Source organism: Nuphar pumila, chromosome 3 (assembly GCF_984573655.1).
Source record: "Nuphar pumila chromosome 3, dmNupPumi1.hap1.1, whole genome shotgun sequence".
Lineage (NCBI taxonomy): Eukaryota > Viridiplantae > Streptophyta > Magnoliopsida > Nymphaeales > Nymphaeaceae > Nuphar > Nuphar pumila.
Window position 1 is genome coordinate 50,830,464 of NC_143251.1, and position 7,149 is coordinate 50,837,612.

Below are 7,149 nucleotides of genomic sequence, written 5' to 3' on the forward strand. Positions count from 1 at the left end.
GACCTCTTTTAACTAATATATTTTCTCATTTCTCCAACCTTCTAACTGGAGCATCATTAGGCCTTCGCCGAATATGTCCAAACCACCGTAAACGATTCTCTCGCATCTTATTCTTAATGGGTGCAACACCTACCTTCTTACGTATCTCCTCGTTCCAAATCTTATCTTTTATTGTATTTCCACACATCCATCTAAGCATCCGCATCTCAGCTACACTCATTTTTTGAATATGATGTCTCTTGGCAGCCCAACAATCTGTACCATATAGTAAAGCAGGTCTAATAGTCGTCCTATAAAACTTTCCCTTCAACCGCAATGGCATTCTACGATCGCACAGCACTCCAGTTGCACTTTTCCATTTCATCCACCCAACCTTTATCCTATGATTTACATCTCCATCAATTTCTCCATACTTTTGAATGATGGATCCCAAATATTTGAAATAATCATTCACCGGCATTTCTTGCTCACCAAGCTTCACTACACTCCCATCACTACTTCGTTGCTTACTAAACCGACATTCCATATATTCAGTCTTACTCTTACTCAACTTAAAACCTCTAGCTTCCAATGTCTGTCTCCATAATTCTAACTTAGCATTAACCCCAGCTCTAGACTCATCAATCAAAACAATATCATCAGCAAACAACATACACCACGGTACATTTTCTTGAATTGATCTCGTAAGCTCATCCATCACTATCGCAAATAGGAAAGGGCTTAAAGCAGATCCTTGATGTAACCCAACCGTTATCGAAAAATTGGTTGTCACCCCTCCACAAGTGCGGACATTGGTTACTACTCCTTCATACATATCTTTAATTATACTAATGTACTTGAGAGAAACACCTTTCTTCATCATTGTCCACCAGAGAACGTCCCTAGGTACTCTATCGTATGCCTTCTCTAAAATATAACAAATATATAATTAGTAAGCAAATATAAAATATATTAGACAAATCCACACCTTTTATATAATTAATGAAATAAATGTAATAAAAAGTGCAGAGAAATTGGATCTCACATCAGACTTAAGTAGTCATTTCTTATGATGATAATGAAAGCGACAAGAATTCAATAACACCTCTGCAAGGCTCAAGCTTAGAGAGGCTTGGGTCTGGCAGGGTGGACCTTAGGACTGGACCTAAAACTAGGATAGTTAGCTAGTGAGCTCAATAGAGTAGGGTTGACCTAGGCTAGGGTGGGCTCTAAATATAACAAGGTCTCCTTACTCTAGTTATAGATACTAAAGTGAGGAGAGAAACTCCCTATTTATAGTTTTTCTTTTTTATAAGGATCTTGATCTTATGAATCTAGGATCCAAAGATTTGAATATGCCCACAGATGATGTGGTAAGATCGTATTGGTTGTTTGCTAGGAGATCTCTTTATTATTGGCTAGAGGTTTCATAACTTAAAAGTTAAGGATCTAACATGAAGGGACAAACTAGAGAGCTTTGGGGATTCTAGGGATTAGCCATGTTCAATGAACAAGATTTTCGAGTTTTGGGGTTAGGGAAAGGATGCTTCTAGAGGTTTATCTCCAATCTACATGTCAATTTAGACCAAATGAGCTAAATGGTGTGCTAATGACATATGATGCTAACGACACATCGTGCTAACAACAATTTAAAAATTTCTAAGGATACTAAAGAGTGTCATTAGCAATTCCTAAAGCTCATTCGATAATAAAAAAAGTAGTCACACTGATTTGAGACGACAGAATGATTTATTCTAACACTAGAGCTTTCAAAAAGTCTTCTGAAAGGACAAGGTCAATGACGACAAGATTGAGCATTCTATAGCTATGGGCATATATGTTGTTTCACACGAGGGTCTCTATGGGATGCTCTTCTATATGTGCATAGGGGTCTTGGCCAAATGACCCTAAGCCAAAGACTAAGCTAGCACCTTGTTTTACATGAGGGTTTTCCTTGAATTCAGTCTGGTGAGCAAGAAGTCTTTGTCGTGCGAGGTCAAATAAAAGACAAAACAAAAACCTTGTCATATAACATTGCACAGAAGATGAATAACAAGTTTTTCAAAAGATATTCTTGAAAAGACAAAGACATAAAACAAACTTTTATGACAAAGACATCAAGATATGATAGAGATACTTTTGGTTTATACATTCTTAGAGATAAAGATGATTATAAGCTTGATGCAACTTTTTTAATAAAGTATTTTAAAAATATATTTTCAATAAAAATGTTTGTGCAAACCGTGCATCAAATAATAAAGACCAGTTCATACTAGTGGTGAAGTTTGGGTCGAACTCAGAGAACGGGAAGAGCACTTTTGTACCCCACACAATAATACTTTGTTGCCTTGAAAAGAAAATTAATTAATTAATTAAAATAAATAAAAGAGAGTGTTGCCTTCTGTGGAGGCCTTACAAAAGAATAATAAATGATTTTATTACAGACCCAAATTAATAAAAAATAATAATAAAAATCTTAATCTAAAATAAAGAGGAAAAACGTCCTTCTATGCTTGAGCTTCTTGTTCCTTCTTTGTTTTACTTTTTTCTTGTTGTTGGTGTTTTGACTCTTTGAGAGGCCTGAAGGGCCTTTTGAAGGGACCTTTTTGGGACCTCAGAGGGCGCTTTGGGGCTCACTGCACGTCTAAATGTTCTCCTATAAAAATAAACAAACGAAATAAGAAAATGCGAGAGAAAACTACAAGAAAATCACATGTTAGTTTTAAGAAAAATCATATAAACACTAAACAACTATGAAATACACTACACTAAAAGACAAAATAACATAACTAATTCTATAACTAACATGAAATAACTATGAATCAAACTAACTAGATGACAAATTAACATAGCTAATTAACTACTTAACAAGAAACAAACTATGGAATTAACTAAAAACAAATAACAAGAAAGAAACTAAGCTAATTAATTGATTAAAAGAAAACGTGAACTATAATTAATATAAACTAAATTAATTTATCTTAAATGTTATACTAATTGAATTCTAAAAAGGAATTGCATTAACTAATTAACAAAGCAATCAACAAATTAACTATCTACACAAATCGATAATTTAATGCAATAAAGAAAATTGGATAATTGTACTTAAATCAAATTAAATTAACTAATTAATTCTAACTAATCTACTGAAGTAAACTGAACTTAAATTAATCTAATTGCTATAGAAAAATCAGATTTAACATGAAACTAAATGCAACTAGTTAATTGCAGAAAATTAAATCTACCTAAATCAGTTAATCTAATTCTATCCAGGAAAAAATGATAATGAATGAATAATAACTAAATTAAAATCTAAATGCTGGAAATATAAATTCTGGAAATTTAAATAAACTAAACTAATTGCTGAAAATAAGAATTAATTTTAATCTATTTTGCTGGAAAAAAACAAACTATTAAATGATCTACTCTACTTAATCTAACGAGCCATCAAACTATTCTATAATTCAGAAAATCTACAAGAATCAATCAATTAAACTAAATTAGCATATTAAAGCACACTAACTAAGAAGTAAACAATTAATTAATTTGTTAATAACTAAAGAAAAATGTTAGCTTTATTGAACCAAAAAAGATTAAAATAATAAGAAAAACATAGCGACAAAAAAAGTATTATTCAGTTAATACGATTATTCTAAGTTATTTCTAATTAAACTAATTCCTAAAATTAAACTAATTTAAAAAAAACAACAAATAATGTGAGTCGAAATCAGAAATTAAACTAAACCTACGATTATCTACTTACATGCAACCCAAGAAAAATGATTATTTTATTATTTATTTTTTTTTTCTTTTCTTCTTTTCCAAAACAATAAACAATGGATATATGATATGATGAAATTAATTCATATATTATGCCATGAAAATAATGAAAATCTGACTACAATGAATGCTATGAAACTAAACTATGGAAAAAGGGGAAGAAGAAGTAATTGGTTTTTACCTGTGCAACCGAACAAACTATGCTCTCTCTCTGATAGAGGGGATGCGAGGAACCGACAACGATGAGGTTTAGATGAAGGAGTGAAAAGCATAAGAAGCAAGAAGATGAAGGTAGGCAACCGATCGATCAAACCATGGGGAGAAAGAGAGGCAGAGAGGAGAGAGGGAGAGAGAGAGGGGGGAGCAGGCTACACACAGGAAAAAACATTTTCTCTGGTCCTCAAAGATTTTATTTATAGTGTGTAATTAGGTTTTGAGAAATTATTTAAAAAAGAGTCCAATAAATTTTTAATATTTCCCAAAGCACTCTCTTTTAAAAAGTAATTTTTAAAAACTTAATTATTCTTTCCTAATTACTCCAATAAGGCTCAAATTTGCTCACATTTCAATTTTGATAAAAATGTGAAAACCTTTGCAAACAAGCATTTTTAATCAATTATCGTATATGTTCATGCATGAAAATGTATGCATTTATGCATAAGAATTATGCATGATCAATGCTCGTCAAAGGGGTATCAGATTGTTCCATCAATTTGCAGGACAACCTATGGACCTGATGTTCATCTATCTACAAGATCATCCTAAGATGGAACTAAGTAGGCTTACCTAATAGGATAATTGAGTTTCTATTAACTATGTCAATTGCAAGAAAATTGGTTAGCAAAATATAGAAAATGCATATGACATGACATATTGATACAGATGATATGCTTTGATTTGACCATTTTTTTATCAAACTGATCATGAAGCAAGTTTTCAAGACAAACTTTTTGACTCATGAAAGATCAACCTTTTGAGAAAACAACACTTAAGATTGTAAGCTTAGCCTTTTTGAAGTTAATATTAACATCTTTAAAAAAAAATGTAACAACCCGAACTGCGACCTCTCCAATCTAGGTTCGTGGATGTCACTTTTCAAAGAAAAATTATCAAAACAACCTCAAAACCAAGCCAAATTTATTTTATATAACAAGGTCAACTTAAATATCAAGTTCATCCATCCAACATCACATACCAACCATCTATATTTATTAAAACTAAATTGTTTAGGTTACAAGTCCAAAAATAGGAAAATACAAAAATAAAGATAAAGTACTCCAAAGTACTTCAAGGTTTAGCAGTACCATCACAGAGATACAATATAAAATAATCATGCCACAACACTAAATTACCCCTCCCAAGGTATAGGCATGACATTTCCCAGAATAAGTCATTTTATGAGGAAATCCGAAACTCTATAGCTCTTTCTCAAAGCCTAGCATTCCTTTCATTTTGCCCTTGTAAACACCCCAAATTTTCACCCTTATCCAGTGCTTACATTTCATGTGTCATTGCTTATCATTGCATGAATTCAGCATATCATTGCATTGCATAGCATAGCATTGCATGTCATTACATCTCATCTTCGAGATCCAACACTCCTGTTTTCAAAATATTCAATCCAGATTTTAGTTTTAAAACTTTTCTTTCAAAAATCAATTTTAAAACCTGGGTTTTTAATCAACATTGTGTCATTTGCCAACCCCCAGGACCTTATATTTTGAAGTATTTTCTCAGAAAACAATATGAATTCATTTCAAACTCAATTTCAATTGTTTTCAATTCTCAGATGAGACCCATTTAGGTGGTGTCGCTTCTGGATTCCTTCATTTATCAAAAATCTCAAAAATTTTAGAGTCCTAATTGGATAATGACTCTTTTTCCAGAGTCCTAGTCGGATCAAAACTCTACTTTTCACTACCTTTTTACCTGTTTTCGGAGAAAACCTTTCGAAATCTTCTGTTTTGGCCAAAATCTTAGAGTCCTAGTTGGATCAGGACTCTTCTTCAAGAGTCCAGTTGGATCAGGACTCTTCTTCAGAGTTTTAACGGATTAGAACTCTAATCTTTCACAATCATTTTCAATCAAATCTTTCAAAATCTTTCAAAATGAGTCAGAAACTCAGAGTTTTAGTCAAAACAGGACTCTGTTCAGAGAGTCCTAGTTGGATTAGGACTCCGATCCTGATTTCAAATTTTGAAAGAATCTTTCAAAAATCTTTTCATCTATCAAAATTGTTGCGCTTTTATCAAAGAATTTTAAAATTCTGAGGTTTTATCTCAGAGTCCTGATCAAATCAGGACTCTACCCCAGAGTCCTGATCGAAGTAGGATTCTATCCAAAATTGATTTTCTCACTTCATTTTCACTAGTTTTCAAAAGCTTTGCTTAAATTCCATCACTTACTTATCGGAAAATCCAACAATATAAGAGTCCTAGTTCAATCAGAACTCCGTTCTCAGAGTCTCAGTTGAATCAGAACTCTGGTTTATTCCAATATTTGTTATTATTTTAACTATTTTCACAAGTTCTTTCAACTGTTTTTCAGAAAATACCAAAAAAAATCTAGAGTTTTAGTCCGATCAGAACTCTGTCCCAGAGTCCCAGTCTAGTCAGGAGTCTGTTTTGAAGTCTGTTTTTATTTCATTTTCATTTGTTTCCATTCGTTTTCAAAAAAATTAGGTCATTTTGCAGAGTTCAGTTAGTTCAGGACTCTATGTCAGAGTTTTGATCGAGTTAGGAGTCTAACTCTGGCTGTATTTTCTGACTTATTTCACCATTTTCTGATAAAATCTTTCAAAAACCTTTCATTTGGCTTTTTAAAATCTAAAATCTCAGAATCCTAAGAGTTCAGGACTCTAACCCAGAGTTCCAGTTCGCCTGAGACTCTGTTTTCAAAAATCTTGAATTTCAATTATTGATTTTAACCCCTTTTCAAAGCTGTTTTAGTGTTTATTTCAAAATTTGCAAAAATCGATGTGGGCCCACTCAGTTGGAACCATATCCAAAGGGGTTTTGACCCAGTTAGAACCCTATGTCATTTCAAAACTTTTAATTTCAAGCTTACTTTTGAAAATCTTTTGAAAACTCCTTCAATTTCAAGTTTTAAAATCGCTTTTTGAAAAACTCAAGTAGGGCCCACTCGGGGTGACGCCATATTCGAGTAAGTCAGGGCTAGACTAGGGTTAGTCAGTGTCTTGGTTAGTGTCAGAGGTTTAGAAGAGTCAAAACCATTTTGAAAACTCATTTTGAAAATTAGTTTTTAAAACTAGTGTTTTTAAATGTTTTTAAAGGTGTTTTAAAAACCCAAATGTGAAGGATGCCAAGTGGCATCACATTTGGGGGATTTCTAGGATAGACTAGGGGTTAATTAGGCATTAGTTTAGATAAT